The following is a 14,865-nucleotide window of genomic DNA, read 5'->3' as shown; positions in this document are numbered from 1 at the left end:
ACCTTGGTGATCTCAAAGTCTTCTGCATTTACCTCCTTGTTCTCATCTTTAGGCTTATAAGAAGCAATCTCTGCAACCCACTTCCCAGTCTCTTCATCAGTATCCAATCTGGCAGTTGTCTTGAACTTCTTTGGCTTGGGACCCTTCTCCGTGTACTTAACCACCATGTCCTGAATTGGGATGGTTACTGGAATGAAACTCTGCTTCTTGCTCACTGAAGTGGTTAGCCATTTAGGGTGGCAATCGAACTGGCTGTTCCTCCAATCACCCGAGGTGGCGGTGTCATGGCTACAGTGATCACATGAGAACCCATGGTATTGGCAATGTCACTATGAAGGTCCTCTACTTCAAAAATCTGAGCATCAAGAATTTTGTCCTTTGCCTCTGTATCTTTGGTCTGGTTCATTCTCTTCTGTGCAGCACTCCATGACCTGGTATATCGAGGAGCAACAAAATCCAGAGCCGGATTGGGCTTGTTCTTGGTGTAAGATGGCTTCTTATCTTTACCTGCATGAACAGGCATAGAAGTGGGGTTTGAAAAACATTTTGGGGAACATAGAGTAACCTCACTTCCTCTTGCAGGACCAATCTTGTTGCCTAGTTTCATTGTTCTTCTTTTGTTAATCCATTTCATAGTTCTTTCCAAAACCCTCATTGTTTTAAGTTGTATGTCATCCTCTTCTTCTTCGTCCCAATTAATGCAGGACGTTTCGGGTTCAGCTTGGTCTAAGTATCTAGGTTCAAAACGCTCCAGATAATCTTCTTCAAGCCCACTTATGTCAAGTTTCACCTGCAGTGAAACTACTTGTTCCAAAACCATTCTCATGTTTGCCCTTTTGAAAACCTCAAGCTCATCATTGCAATCTTCTAAGAAGTCCTCTAGGTGTGAGATTGGAAGGTGCAGCATCAAACCAAGACTCCATGAGAAACCCTTATTGTCAAAGCCCTTTCTTTCATGATATAGTGAAAAATTGAAGTTTTTCAAGTAGGCTCCAATGCTTAAAGCGTTTGACATTGAACTGCGGGATAAAATACCCAATTGAATAGGAAAATGATCTTCCCATTTATCCTAGGGTTGAGACTTCTTAATCACGGTAGCCAGCTGCCTACAGATCTCAGCCAGAACATAGCAATCTAAACAAAAATGGGGAAGCTTGAAAGGCTCTTCCTCGAAGCCGCCTACTCTTATGTAGCAAAAGTGGGGAATCTGAACAAAGAAACTGTCGTATTTCTTCACTAATGCCTGTGCATCCTTAGACATCCTCTTGGTTTTCATGTTCATTAACTCATAACATAAATCTCCCAAGAAGGCATTATGTACTCTCCTAAAGTCTTGCAAAGCATTACCCCTCTGTAACATAGGGTAAAAATCATACACAGAAACCTCTCCCTCAGCAAGCTGCCGAGGTATACCCACTATATCTTTAACACATGCCAAGTAGTATATCAGATATGAGGACATGAAGAAATTCGGCTTGAACTGTTTGGCCATGCTCAACTGCTCCCTCATGGAATTGGCAATCAACTCTGCTCAATCAAGATACTGCTTCCCTTCCAGTACCAGTTGTACATAGCAATAAATCCAATCATCAAAACTTTAGGCCTCTACGGAACCTCTAACTTGGTGTAGTAATAGCATGACATCTTGAATGTGGGGGAGCATATGGTTCTTGTTAGGATACTTGGGTAATCTGGAGCCACCCCTCTGAGGAACCTTCAACCAATACTTTGCTACATTATTCTGGTGCCCAGTTTTGTCTGCATTGAACTCAGTAACTGATTGGGTGGGAGAAAATTTTGAGAGTTGATAATCAGGTAATTTGAAAATAGAGGATATAACTTCTTGGTTAATTGCAAGGAGGGTTTCACCATTATCTCTTTTGATGGTTTCAAATATGGGATCATACCTCGCAATACATTCTCTAACTAGTTTCGGGGAAGGTATAGCGGGAGGAAAGGCTGCTGCTTCTATGGGACCACTACTCAGAATTTCTACACCAAAGGAACCATCAATTCCTTTGAACACCCTTTCCTTTAAAACTTCCATATTTTCTCCTTTCAAGTTTGTATCACTAACTATGGGCTCTGTACAAGTAAGACTAAAAGTATTCCCGAAAAGGTGCAATGTGGACTTCATACTTCATAAACAACAACCCTTATTTTTCCAAAAAATCTTATTACGAGAGAGGAAAAGTAGGTTAAAATCACCAGAGAGGATAGGAAACAAACTCACCTTCACAGTTGAGACGAAATGGATGACTACCAGCAAATAAAACTTCTATCCAAAACTCCGCAGCAATGAAGAACAAGTTCTTAGAAATTAATCACTTCATACCTTATAGTGAAAGAAGTGATACGAACTCATTTAGTGCATTAATTCCAATTGTCAACTCAAATGTGTTGAGCGTTGGGATTGGACATCACACATGTGCATTGAATGGATGACGGCATTTTTGGAGTAACCGCCAATTCTCAAAAATGATTACTTGCCTTGAAAACTCAACCAGTTGACATCACTCGAGATACGGTTCGATCTCCATCATACTTAGCAATAAATGTTCCATCATGTCTTTTAGCACATGGGACCCACCTGATTTGAACATGCATGAACATTCTGAACTGAGTTCACGAAGGTTCAAGCAGTTCAAAGTGTACACTGTGCCAAGAAAATTTTCCTTGAACATGTCGAACACCACTAAACAGTTTGAACTAGGTTCAAAAGGTTCATGGCCAAGAGAAAGAGGATAGAACACATTATCGACAACCATGAAAAAGAACCGCTGCAAAACACTTTGAGTGAATTTTAGCGTGAAAACCTTTCTGACACCTTAGAACCTGTAGAACCTAAATGAACATTATGAACTCCCTTCAAAATGGTTCAATGAGTTTATGGGGTTAAAACAGACCATTAAAACTTGGCGCTATGAAATAAGGGACAATTTACAAACGAATTATGGATTGAAACAAAGGATTTCCAGAAAAAGAAGGACCGAAATAAAAATTCGTAGGGTGACTTACTCTTACTATGGAGGATAAATGATGAGATAACATTGGCTCTGACTGGGGAGTGTATTGTTTGGATAATGCAAAGAACTCTAATTCTCTGGTTTTGCACAACAAAAATAGAAAGGGGGCAGAGAAGACACACACCAAATAGACACAAAAGAAACATCTAATCTACTATGTACGTGAACTCTTAACCAAAGATTTCATAGTTTGTAGAGCTTGAGGTCCTGCCCATTGTAGGTATAGGGCATAATCGTTCCATCGGAATAGTTGAGTCTAAAAGAATTTTGTCCCACCACTTCATAGATATTGAATGGGCCTTTCCACAATGAGTCAAATTTATCGTGAGCACCCTTTGGTTCTTTCCTTTTATCCCATAATAGTACTTCATCTCCTTTAAGGAAACCTCTTGGCCGAGCTCTCTTGTTAAAGATCTTCTTCACTCTGTTCCGATGCTCAGTAATTCTATCCACTAACATTTCTCTTTCCTCTTCCAACCTCATTAGATACATAACTCTCTTCTCCCGAGTATTTTGGAAAAAGGAATCCTCGATTACAGTTTGAAGCTTGGCTACCGATAATTCCAGGGGTAAAGAAACTTTCGCACCAATCCCATACACTAGCTCAAAAGGTGCCATTCCAATGGCTCTTTTAGGTGTAATTTTGTCTGCCCATAAGGCTTCATATACCTTTTTATGCCAGTTCCAAGCATTATCATCAACTAACTTCTTCATAATTGCCACCAAGTTCTTGTTGCTCGATTCTGCCAACCCATTTCCTTGCAGAAAGTAATCAAAGGAGTGTGAAAGAGTAATTTGATGTTCATAGCAGAACCTAGCCAATTCTTCAGAGGAGAAATATGATGCATTGTTTGCGACAATCTTCTGAGGGACCTCAAAACGGACAAGGATGCAATCTTTGAGAAAATTACATACAACCTCTAAGTTCGCCTTTTTAGTGGGAACAACCTCCACCCACTTAGTAAAATAATCCATTGATGTCATAATATACATATGACCGACACTAGAATGAGGATTTATCAGGCCAATGAAATCAATACCCCATTGTTTGAAGGGTTCATCCACTACCACAGGCCTTAAAGGTATAGCAGCTAAATGTGGTTTCCAGGAAAAAAGTTGACATTTTTCACATCCCTTGACATAAATATATGCATCACGAAACATACCAGGCCAATAAAAGCAATTTCTTAAAATCTTAAAAGTGGTTATCAAGGATGAGAAATGTCCACCATAGGCTTCCCCATGATAAACTTCCAGAAGTTTTTGCTGCTAAGGCTTATCTACACACCTCAAATAAGTACCATCCAGCCCTTTTTTGTATAGAACATCTTGCCAAATAACATATTTAGCTGCTTTTAACTTGAGATTCCTTTGTTCTTTAGTTGACAAATGACTCAGACAACTGCCATCGGTCAAATAATAAGCTACATCAGAAAACCATGAATCTTGCAACCCAAAGAACAGAGTCAATGGTGGCTCTTTTTCCGTCTACATCTTATTTTATGCTATTAATTTGCATAAGCCTTGTCCTTTAACTATCTTTGTAGGATGAATATCTAGATCATATTTCTTAATTTTGGTTACCCATGTCGCCCTTTTATTAAGCCCGACTTCTTCTTGAGTCAAAATACTTTTTACTGTAGAATCTGGAACAAAAACCACAGAATGAGAATGCAAAATGTAATACCGGAATTGTTTTACAGCTTTAACCACGATGAATGCTTGTTTCTCTGAGAGTGAATACTTAAGTTCATGCTTTTTGAGAGGGACACTCATGAGTGCTATAGGTGCTTCAACCACAGATTCATCCACATGTAATAATATTCCAGACATTGTATGTTCTGAGGCATAACAGTAAATGACAAAGTCCTTTCTAAAATCTAGAGTAATGAGAGTTGGCGCGTTGGCAACCGAACTCTTGATTTTGTCAAAAGATTATTTGGCATCGTCGGTCCATTTAAAGGGATACCTTTCACTCAACAAGCTAATGATATGCTTGGTAGTTTCTGCAAATTCAGGTACAAATCTTCTTAGGAAGTTCACTTGGCCGAAAAATGACCTTACTCCTATTCGATTCGAAGGTAGGCTAAGATGTTGAATTGCATTGACTCTATTAGGGTCGATCTTGACACCTTCCTTTGAAACAATATGCCCCAATAAATTGCCCTCAGTTATGTAGAAAACTAACTTCTTTGGATTCAGGGAGATACCATGTTCTCGACAATGCTGTAGAACTGCCCTCAGATCTTTGGGATGATTCTTCCCATCTTTAGAAAACATTGTCAAGTCATCTAGGTAAACAACAATAATTTTGTCACGAAAATCCCTAAAAGAAGAATCCATGGCCCTTTGAAAAGTGGCTCCGACATTAATCAAACCAAATGGCATACGATTATATGCAAATGTTCCCCATGGAGTGATGAATGCTATCTTATGTTGTTCATTCCTTGCAACACTAACTTGATTGTAACCAAAAAAACCGTCTAACATTGACATCATTTCCGAGCTAGCTACTATCTGCAAAATATGATCCATATTGGGCAAAGCATAGTTATCCTTAAGACTTGCCTGGTTCAGATTGCGAAAATCTACACAAATCCAAATTTCTCGAGTCTTCCTCCTCACAGGAACTATATTGGTTACCCAAGTAGAGTGATGAATCAGATATATAATTCTGGCTTTAAGCATTTTATCTACTTCCTTGAAAATTGCGTCTGCCATCAAGGGATTGAAATTTCTCAGCTTCTATCTAAAAAGAGAAACACTAGGTTTCAATGGAATTTGATATTGAAACTGGCCATTCCTAAATTCCTTCAAATCATCATAAGACCAGGCGAACACATCAATGTATTCTTCTAGTAATTTATTTAAGCATTTGTTTTTCCTCAGAAGAATAACACTTGCCAATTGTTACCATTTTAGGATTAGATTCATCACCAAGATTAATCCTTTCAAAACTTCCTTTTCCATCATCATCAGGAGCTTTCTTGCCAGTGAACACAGCATTAGGGATGAAGAACCTTTCTAGAGTCACCAAGCCTTTCGGAATTTTATTCCCTTTCAGCTGAATAAATTTTTTATCAGAATCAATACCAGGGTCTGGACAAAATTCTTTGCAGTGATCTTCAGAACCTTCAAAATACGATTGGGAAAATGAATGAGTGCACTCCAAAAAATCTTTAATCTGAGCATTTGTATCAAATACTTGCCAATGATTCACATTGTCAAGGACACTATGCTTATAAATCATTTCAATCCTATAAGAATCATCTTTAATATCTGGGTGTGGTAACAAGAGAGAAGCTGAAATAGCCAATGAATCTGCCCTAGTGTTTTGCTCTCTTGGTATAGCTTCAATTGAGAAAGCATCAAAAAATTCTATCTCATCCCAAACCTTGTTTTTCTAATGTTTCAATCTATCATTTTTTATTGAGTAAAAATTCCGTATCTATTTAACAAACAGCTCCGCATTACCTTTAACCTTAAGCAATTTAATACCCTTATATTTGGCTTCATTCAATCCTAATAGTAATGCCTCATACTCCGCAGTGTTATTAGTATTCTTGAAATCCAACTTGAAAGAAAAAGGAAAAATGTTACCATTAGGTGACAACAAAACTACCCTTGCTCCAGAGCTAGAGTTGGTGCAACTTCCATCAAATTCCATCTGCCACAATCCACCATGTTCATCAATTGCTTCTTCAAATTCTTTTTTATCAGGTGCAAGGATGAGATAGTTTCCAAATTCACATTCTTGGAATAGAATCTGGGCTTTGAGATTATCAGAGGGAAAGACTGTGCATTTATTTTTCAGTTCGGGTTCAAGTTTGATTTTCTGTTTTCCTAGTGGGATGATATCTTCTGACTAGTCCATCTTAATTTCACCTCCAAGTTCTTTACAAAAAGTTCTACTCAAGAGCATCCCATAACTTGCAGGAATGTTAGCAACCAAAATAGTCAATTTTACCCTTTTATCAAGACACGCTGCCAGGACTGCTTGAGCATCCTTTACCTATCCAATAAGAGGGACCTACTTCCCATCGATTGAATAACATCTCCCAAATGTATTAGTGAGTGTTAAACCTAAAGACCTAGCAACAAATGAAGGCATTATGTTATCTGATGCTCCAGAATCTATAATACAATTGCTAAGCTTTTGACCATTCAGGAGAAGAGAGATATAAAAAGGTTCGGGCTTCAGAACTTCAATGTCTAGCCTATCTTCAACATTGTGAAAAGCACAGGGATTAATCAAATCAGTAGAAGGGCACAAAATAGATGCAGATTTTTCAACAGTAAACAAATCACTATCCACCACACATTTATGCACTGAGGACTCTGAGGAAGAATCTCCTTTTACATACTTGACCAGTTTGTCTAGTTCCTTCGGGTTTAGTTTCAAATATTCAACAGTAGAAAGTTGAACAGTTGAAGCTTTACAAAATTCAATTATGTCAAAGGAGGAGAAAGGAGAAGAATTATTTTTACTTTCAAGATTTCTTTGTAAAATCTTAATTTCAGGAGTCTTTGCATGAGAGGAAAAATCATTACTTGTGGGGTCCTTACCTTTGAAATTAGCTCTAGAAGAGCTTGCAAAAGGAGAAGGTTGGGAGGTTTGTTGATTCCTTGTAAGGATTGCACATGCAGAGTCTTCAAGAGTTACCCAAATATTACCCTCTTTCTGAATCTGACTCATATTCAAGGTAGAATGATCCAGAGTCACCAAGTACTTCTTGAATTTTCTTTGCTTCAGTGAACTCAACTAGTTCATCCTTTGTGTTTTTCATTTGAACATGCCTTATCATATCAGGACAAGAATTCCCATCATGATCTGTAGTGAGGTGAAAAGAGCACATAGCACCCTTATCAGGAGGAGCCTCTATTTGCAATCTTTGTGGGGCAGTAAGCAATTGCAAAGATCGCCCATAATTATACTAATTTGGTTGCTTTCTACTTCTATCTTGATAGGGCTGTGGATAGGGGACTCTAGGTTTTGGTATCTGCCTCTTCAAAGCAATCATATCATTGACTAGTCTTTGGACAACTAGATCGGTTGAAGAGGTGGAAACTTGAGATTGACCTTGAGGAATTTGCACATCCTTTCTCCACTTCCCAGCTATTATTAAATCATCTTCAAGCTCTATAGCCTAATTTTGTGCAATATCAAGATCAGCTGGCCTATTTCTTCTGAGATGAAAACCAACATCGGGAGGCATATAGTTTATAAAGAAGCATTGTTGATTATCAGTGGTTGGTCTTTTAGCCTAGGGAATTTTATGGATAATCTTATTATACCTAGCTACATAGTCTCTCATTGGCTCATGAATCTCCTTCTTCATTTGTGTGAGCTAAGCCAAAAGTGAGTGCTCATCATTGACACTCTTGAACCATTTCTCAAAAGCCGTTTTCATTGTTTTCCAATCAATTATAGATCCGGCTTGCAGATGACTGAACCAATCTGCTGCTCCCTCGGTAAGATTTTGAGCAAAAAGCCTAACAGCCACATCTTCATGCTATACTGCCAATATCCAAGTAGCTACATTGAAGGAATTCAAATGTTCTTCAACTAGGATTTTCCCATCTCCATTAAACTTAGGTAAAACATCTTTAGCCCCGTTTGGAAGTGGATTGTGGGCTCTGAGAGCAAGAGGTCCGACTACGGCACCCCATGGTTGGGTCATAATGAAACCAGGATAAGTAGTTACAAGGGAAGGGGCTTGAATTCTAGTAAGTGTTAATGCTTGCCAGTGGCTTGAAGAGGAAGGTACCTTGCGAGTGGTTCTGGTAGGAGAAGATGGTCTACTTTTTGCATTCCTCTTGGGAGTGAAATTTGTGGAAAATTATAACCCTTGCAATTCCTCAAAACAATCATCCACAACTCCCTCTCTCCTTTGTGATCTGGTATAAGGATGAGAATCCAATGTTGTCCCCTCTAGGATCCTTAAATAATTCTTTTGACCTCTTGTTTTTAAAACTCTTTCCAAACAAAGTGAACTTATTGATACTGTTGGTTATGAGTTCAATTCTAACATGCAGGTAACATACTGATCTATTGAATGTTTAACGTTTCCCCAGCAGAGTCGTCAAAAATCTGTTAGTGAAAAGGTTTTTGACTTTCTTTAAATTAAATTATTTCAAACCCTGTCGCCTTCTTTGAAAGACAAAAGTTCAACTAAACAGTAGGGTAAGTTTGACATACACCACTTCCCTCTGAATTTTTGATAGGTACATCTCCCTCCATTAGTTATTCAAGGAATAATCTAATTAAATTAAATTGGTATGCTTTTAACCTGAAAGCACATAAGGCTGCCTACTTCATTCTTGGATGAGAGGCTAATGGTTTACAAATATTTCAGAGAAAACTATTCTTCAAAACGTTTCAACATAAAAAATAGAGGTGATCGAAACAAATTTCAGAAACACCGATTCAACATTTCTTAAAAACAGGTAAGAGAAATAAAATCTCTTTTCGAACACATATCTCTTACAATCACATAGAAAGGAGTCCCAGATTAATAATGACATCTATCATCAGAAAGGTAATCACAGTCATTTAATTGGATTAATATTTGCAAAGAAATACCACTACACGGATTCAAAACTCAAAGATTTTTCGTCCTAAAAAATGCATATGATCTTTATATATATATGTATTTCATGCATCAAAGGCATAACAATACCCGTATAAGTCCTTTCTAATTTCAGATTTCAAAAATAAACTGATGACTTCTTTTCCAAAAAACACCGAAATTCTAAAAATCAAAATCTAAGTTACCTATTCTAACCCCTTTCTCCATCTATCTTCATCTAATTTATAGTCTTAAAGAACAGAGGAGGTCTCCCTTAAAACTCGACCTCCTCTGAAACAATTATAAAAACGAACAAAGTATTTTAGGGATAGATGTCCCGAAGTCATTTGCAAGATCATGAAAACACATAAAATAAAAATAGAGCATTATCAACATGTCATGCTTCTTTTCCATCATCATCCTCTCCTCCACTTTTTTGGGCATCGTGGGCAGTTGCAAGTTCCTAGATGATTGGCTCAGATTTTTTATGGCACTGATTTTTGCTTTTGTGGCTTCTTTGTCCCATCTGTGCTTCACCATTTTCTCGACATGCTTCGGTAACTAATTGTTACCGATAAATGTCATGGACTCGATATGAGCGACTTGTATTATATCTTCAAGAGTGAAATTGCCTTTGGCCTTAAATTTCTCCACGTATAGCCTAAAAGCCTTTATCGCATCCTGCATGTTCAAACCACAAATTCCCAACTGCCTTCGTGGTCCGGATTAACCACTTTGTTGTCATTAACCAAGCTGCATTGGAGGTCTTGAAGTTCATAAGCAGAGGTTCTGGCATCAAAAATCACAGACTTGAATGTGAGTACCCACCACATTATAGTCTTCTTCAGTAGGAAGAGTTGGCACTCATCGGTTACTAGCTTGATTGAGTTCTCTACTAAGAATTTGGCAGCTCCGTACTCCTCTCTCTTGGTGAACATAGGCAAGACATTTTCCCACTTATGCTCTTCTTCCTCCCATGGCACAATTTGATTTTGAATTTCTACAATGAGGCTTTGCATTTCGTCGCATAACTTCCTGGAGCTTGTGATATATTTTTCACCATCTTTAATCACTCCCTTGATCCATTTTTCCAAATCACTCGCAATGCTTTTGGCCCGCTAAACTTGACCCATCAACTTCTTGTTCTCTGGCATAGTGGGGTCAAAACTCTCCGAAGTATGCGATATCAGAAGTGCTCCAAAGCAACCGATACTATCAATGAATTGAGCGAGAACTTTGATATGCCACTTCAACTCTCTTTTCTCCTGCCCATCTTTTTCTAACCTAGTGAGCATCTTCTTAGCCAATACCTAGAAAAGGTGATTATCCGAATCTCTACTTATATTTCCGAGCTCCACCTTGGTGATCTCAAAGTCCTATGCATTTACCTCCTTGTTCTCATATTTAGGCTTATAAGAAGCAATCTCGGAAACCCACTTCCTAGTCTCTTCATCAGTATCCAATCTGGCAGTTGTCTTGAACTTCTCTGGTTTGGGACCCTTCTCCATGTACTTAGCCACCATGTCCTAAATTGGGATGGTTACTGGAATGAAACTCCGCTTCTTGCTCACTAAAGTGGTTAGCCATTTAGGGGTGGCACTCGAACTGGCTGTTCCTCCGATCACCTTAGGTGGCAACATCATGGCTACAGTGACCGCATGAGAACCCATGGTATTGACAATGTCACTGTCAAGGTCCTCTACTTCAAAAATCTGAGCATCAAGAATTTTGTCCTTTGCCTGTGTATCTTTGGTTTGGTCCATTCTCTTCTGCACAGCAATTCGTGACCTGGTATATCGAGGAGCAACTAAATCTAGAGCCAAATTGGGCTTGTGCTTGGTGTAAGATGGCTTCTTATCTTTACCTGCATGAATAGGCATAGAAGTGGGGTTGGAAAAACATTTTGGGGAACGCAGAGAAACCTCACTACCTCTTGTAGGACCAATCTTGTTGCCTAGTTTCATTGTTCTTCTCTTGTTAATCCATTCCGTAGTTCTTTCCAAAACCCTCTTTGTTTTAAGTTGTATGTCATCCTCTTCTTCTCCGTCCCAATTAATGCACGATGTTTTGAGTTCAGCTTGGTCTAATTATCCAAGTTCAAAAAGCTCCAGATAATCTTCTTCAAGCCCACTTATGACAAGTTTCACCAGCAGTGAAGCTACTTGTTCCAAAACCATTCTCATGTTTTCCCTTTTGAAAACCTCAAGCTCATCATTGCAATCTTCCCAGAAGTCCTCCAAGTGTGAGATTGGAAGGTGTGGCATCAAACCAAGACCCCGTGAGAAACCCTTATTGTCAAAGCCCTTTCTTTCATGATATAGTGAAAAATTGAAGTTTTTCAAGTCAGCTCCAATGCTTAAAGAATCTAACATTGAACTGCAGGATAAAATACCCAATTGAATAGGAAAATGATCTTCCCATTTATCTCTGGGTTGAAACTTCTTAATCACGGTAGCCAGCTGCCTACAGATCTTAGCCAGGACAAAGCAATCTAAACAAAAATAGGGAAGCCTAAAAGGCTCTTCCTCGAAGCCACCTACTCTTATGTAGAAAAAGTGGGGAAACTGAACAAAGAAACTACCGTATTTCTTCACTAATGCATGTGCATCCTCAGACATCCTCTTGGTTTTCATGTTCATTAACTCATAACATAAATCTCCTAGGAAGGCATTATGTACTCTCCTCAAGTCTTGCAAAGCATTATCGCTCTGTAACATAGGGTAAAAATCATACATAGAAACCTCTCCCTTAGCAAGCTATCGATGTATACCCACTATATCTTTAACATATGCCAAGGAGTATATCAGATATGAGGACATGAAGAAATTAATCTTTAATTGTTTGGCCATGCTCAACTGCTCCCTCATGGAATCAGAATTCAGCTCTGCCCAATCAAGATACTGCTTCCCTTCCAGTACCAGTTGTACATAGCAATAAATCCAATCATCGAAACTCTAGGCCTTTGTCAAACCTCTAACTTGATGTAGTAATAGAATGACATTGTGAATGTGGGGGAGCATATGGTTCTTGTTAGGATACTTGGGTAATCTGGAGCCACCCCTTTGAGGAACCTTCAACCAATACTTTTCTACTTTATTCTGGTGCCCAGTTTTGTCTGCGTTGAACTCAGCAGCTGATTGGGCAGGAGAAAAGTTTGAGAACTGATAATCTAGTAATTTGAAAATAGAGGAGATAACTTCCCGGTTAATTGCAAGGAGGGTTTCACCATTATCTCTTTTTATGGTTTTGGAGATGGGATCATACCTTGCAATACATTCTCTAACTAGATCCGGGCAAGGGATAGTAGGAGGAAAGGCTGTTGCTTCTATGAGATCACTACTCAAAATTTCTACACCAAAGGAACCATCAATTCCTTTGAACACCCTTTCCTTTAAAACTTCCAAATTTTCTCCTGTCAATTCTGTATCACTGACTATGGGCTTTGTACATGTAAGACTAAAAATATTCCCGAAAAGGTGCAATGTGGACTTCATACTTCATAAACAACAACCCTTATTTTTACAGCAAATCTTATTACGAGAGAGGAAAAGCAGGTAAAAATCACTGGAGAGGATAGGAAACAAACTCACCTTCACAGTTGAGACGAAACGGATGACTACCAGCAAATAAAACTTCTATCCAAAACTCCGCCGCAATGAAGAACAAGTTCTCAGAAATTAATCACTTCATACCTTAGAGTGAAAGAAATGATATGAACTCATTTAGTGCATTAATTCCAATTGTCAACTCAAATGTGTTGAGCATTGGGATTGGACATCACATGCGTGCATTCAATGGATGGTGGCATTTTTGGAGTAACCACCAATTCTCAAAAATGATTACTTGCCTTGAAAACTCAACTAGTTGACGTCACCTGTGATATGGTTCAATCTCCATCATACTTAGCAATAAATGCTCCATCATGTCTTTTAGCACATGGGACCCACCTGATTTGAACATGCATGAACAATCTAAACTGAGTTCATGAGAGTTCAAGTAGTTCAAAGTGTACATTGTGCCAAGAAAATTCTCCTTGAAAAGATTATCTCTGTTAAGTACCATCAGTCTTTTGAACTGCTTTGAACATGTTGAACACCACTGAACAGTTTGAACTAGGTTCAAATGGTTCACGGCCTGGAGAAAGAGGATAGAACACATCATCGAAAACCATGAAAAAGAACCGCTGCAAAACACTTTGAGTGAATGTTAGTGTGAAAACCTTTCTAACACCTTAGAACTTGCGGAACCTAAATGAACATTATGAATTCCCTTCCAAATGGTTCAATGAGCTGATGGGGTTCAAACAGACCATTAAAACTTGGTGCTACAAAATAAGAGACAATTTACAAATGAATTATGGATTGAAACAAAGGATTTGCAGAAAAAGAACTCAAATAAAAATTCGTAGGGTGACTTACTCTTGCTGTGGAGGATAAATGATGGGATAATAGAATGCAAAGACCATAGTAAATGCAATTAATGATAACATACACAAGCGATAAGCAAGCATGCACAACGATCCAAACACAAACCAAAATTTTGCCCTTAGTCAAGCTAAAAACCACGTGATTGATTTATTGATTGAGAGGATAGGAATGTTAATGATCAGAGCAATGCATACCCCAAGGATTGGGAAGGATACATCCCATGACGATGATTAGATTAAAGATTGATTAATATATTATCAACATATTTGGATGAATATGATGGATTGATTAAGGATAATGGGCTTGATTACAAGATTGGATTACATGGATTAGGATTAATTACATTAGATTGGATTGATTTGGGATTTTTGGATTATAGGAATGAAAGGAAGAATAAATGGATTGGATAGGATGGGAGGGGGATAAATGGATGGGATAGGATGGGATGAGGACATATGATTGGATATGATAGGATGAGGATAAATGATTGGATAGGATGGGATTGGTAGGATGCATGGGTACCAATGACAAGGGAGAATCAATGCTTGGTAAAAGTATGGATGGAGAGATTTCCTGGATAAGAAAATTGATTAATAATGATAGGATATGGAGGACTAAAGGATGGAGGATAGTATAATGGAGACCCAAGGACTATGTTGCAAAGGAGTAAAATGCTCCACACTAGAGGTGGTGCAATTAGGGATGGAACGATGATGGATAGAGATGTATGAGATGAAAGGATAGTGTGTAATAGATATGGATGGAGGAGGAAATTGGGCTTGCAGTTTCTAAAGCATGCATATACGTTATGTTTCTTGTAGCATGATTATGATCAAAGATAGG

The 14,865-nt window shown here is 38.4% G+C and overlaps 1 pseudogene; it reads right to left on the bottom strand.

Annotated features, from left to right (window-relative positions):
- Positions 1 to 11,121: 11,121 nt before the first annotated feature.
- The window catches only part of LOC131076810 (pleiotropic drug resistance protein 3-like), a 28,410-nt pseudogene continuing 24,666 nt past the window's right edge, over positions 11,122 to 14,865 (bottom strand).

The sequence above is a fragment of the Cryptomeria japonica genome, chromosome 11 (assembly GCF_030272615.1).
Source record: "Cryptomeria japonica chromosome 11, Sugi_1.0, whole genome shotgun sequence".
NCBI lineage: Eukaryota > Viridiplantae > Streptophyta > Pinopsida > Cupressales > Cupressaceae > Cryptomeria > Cryptomeria japonica.
This window is presented reverse-complemented; position numbering and strand designations above follow the sequence as displayed.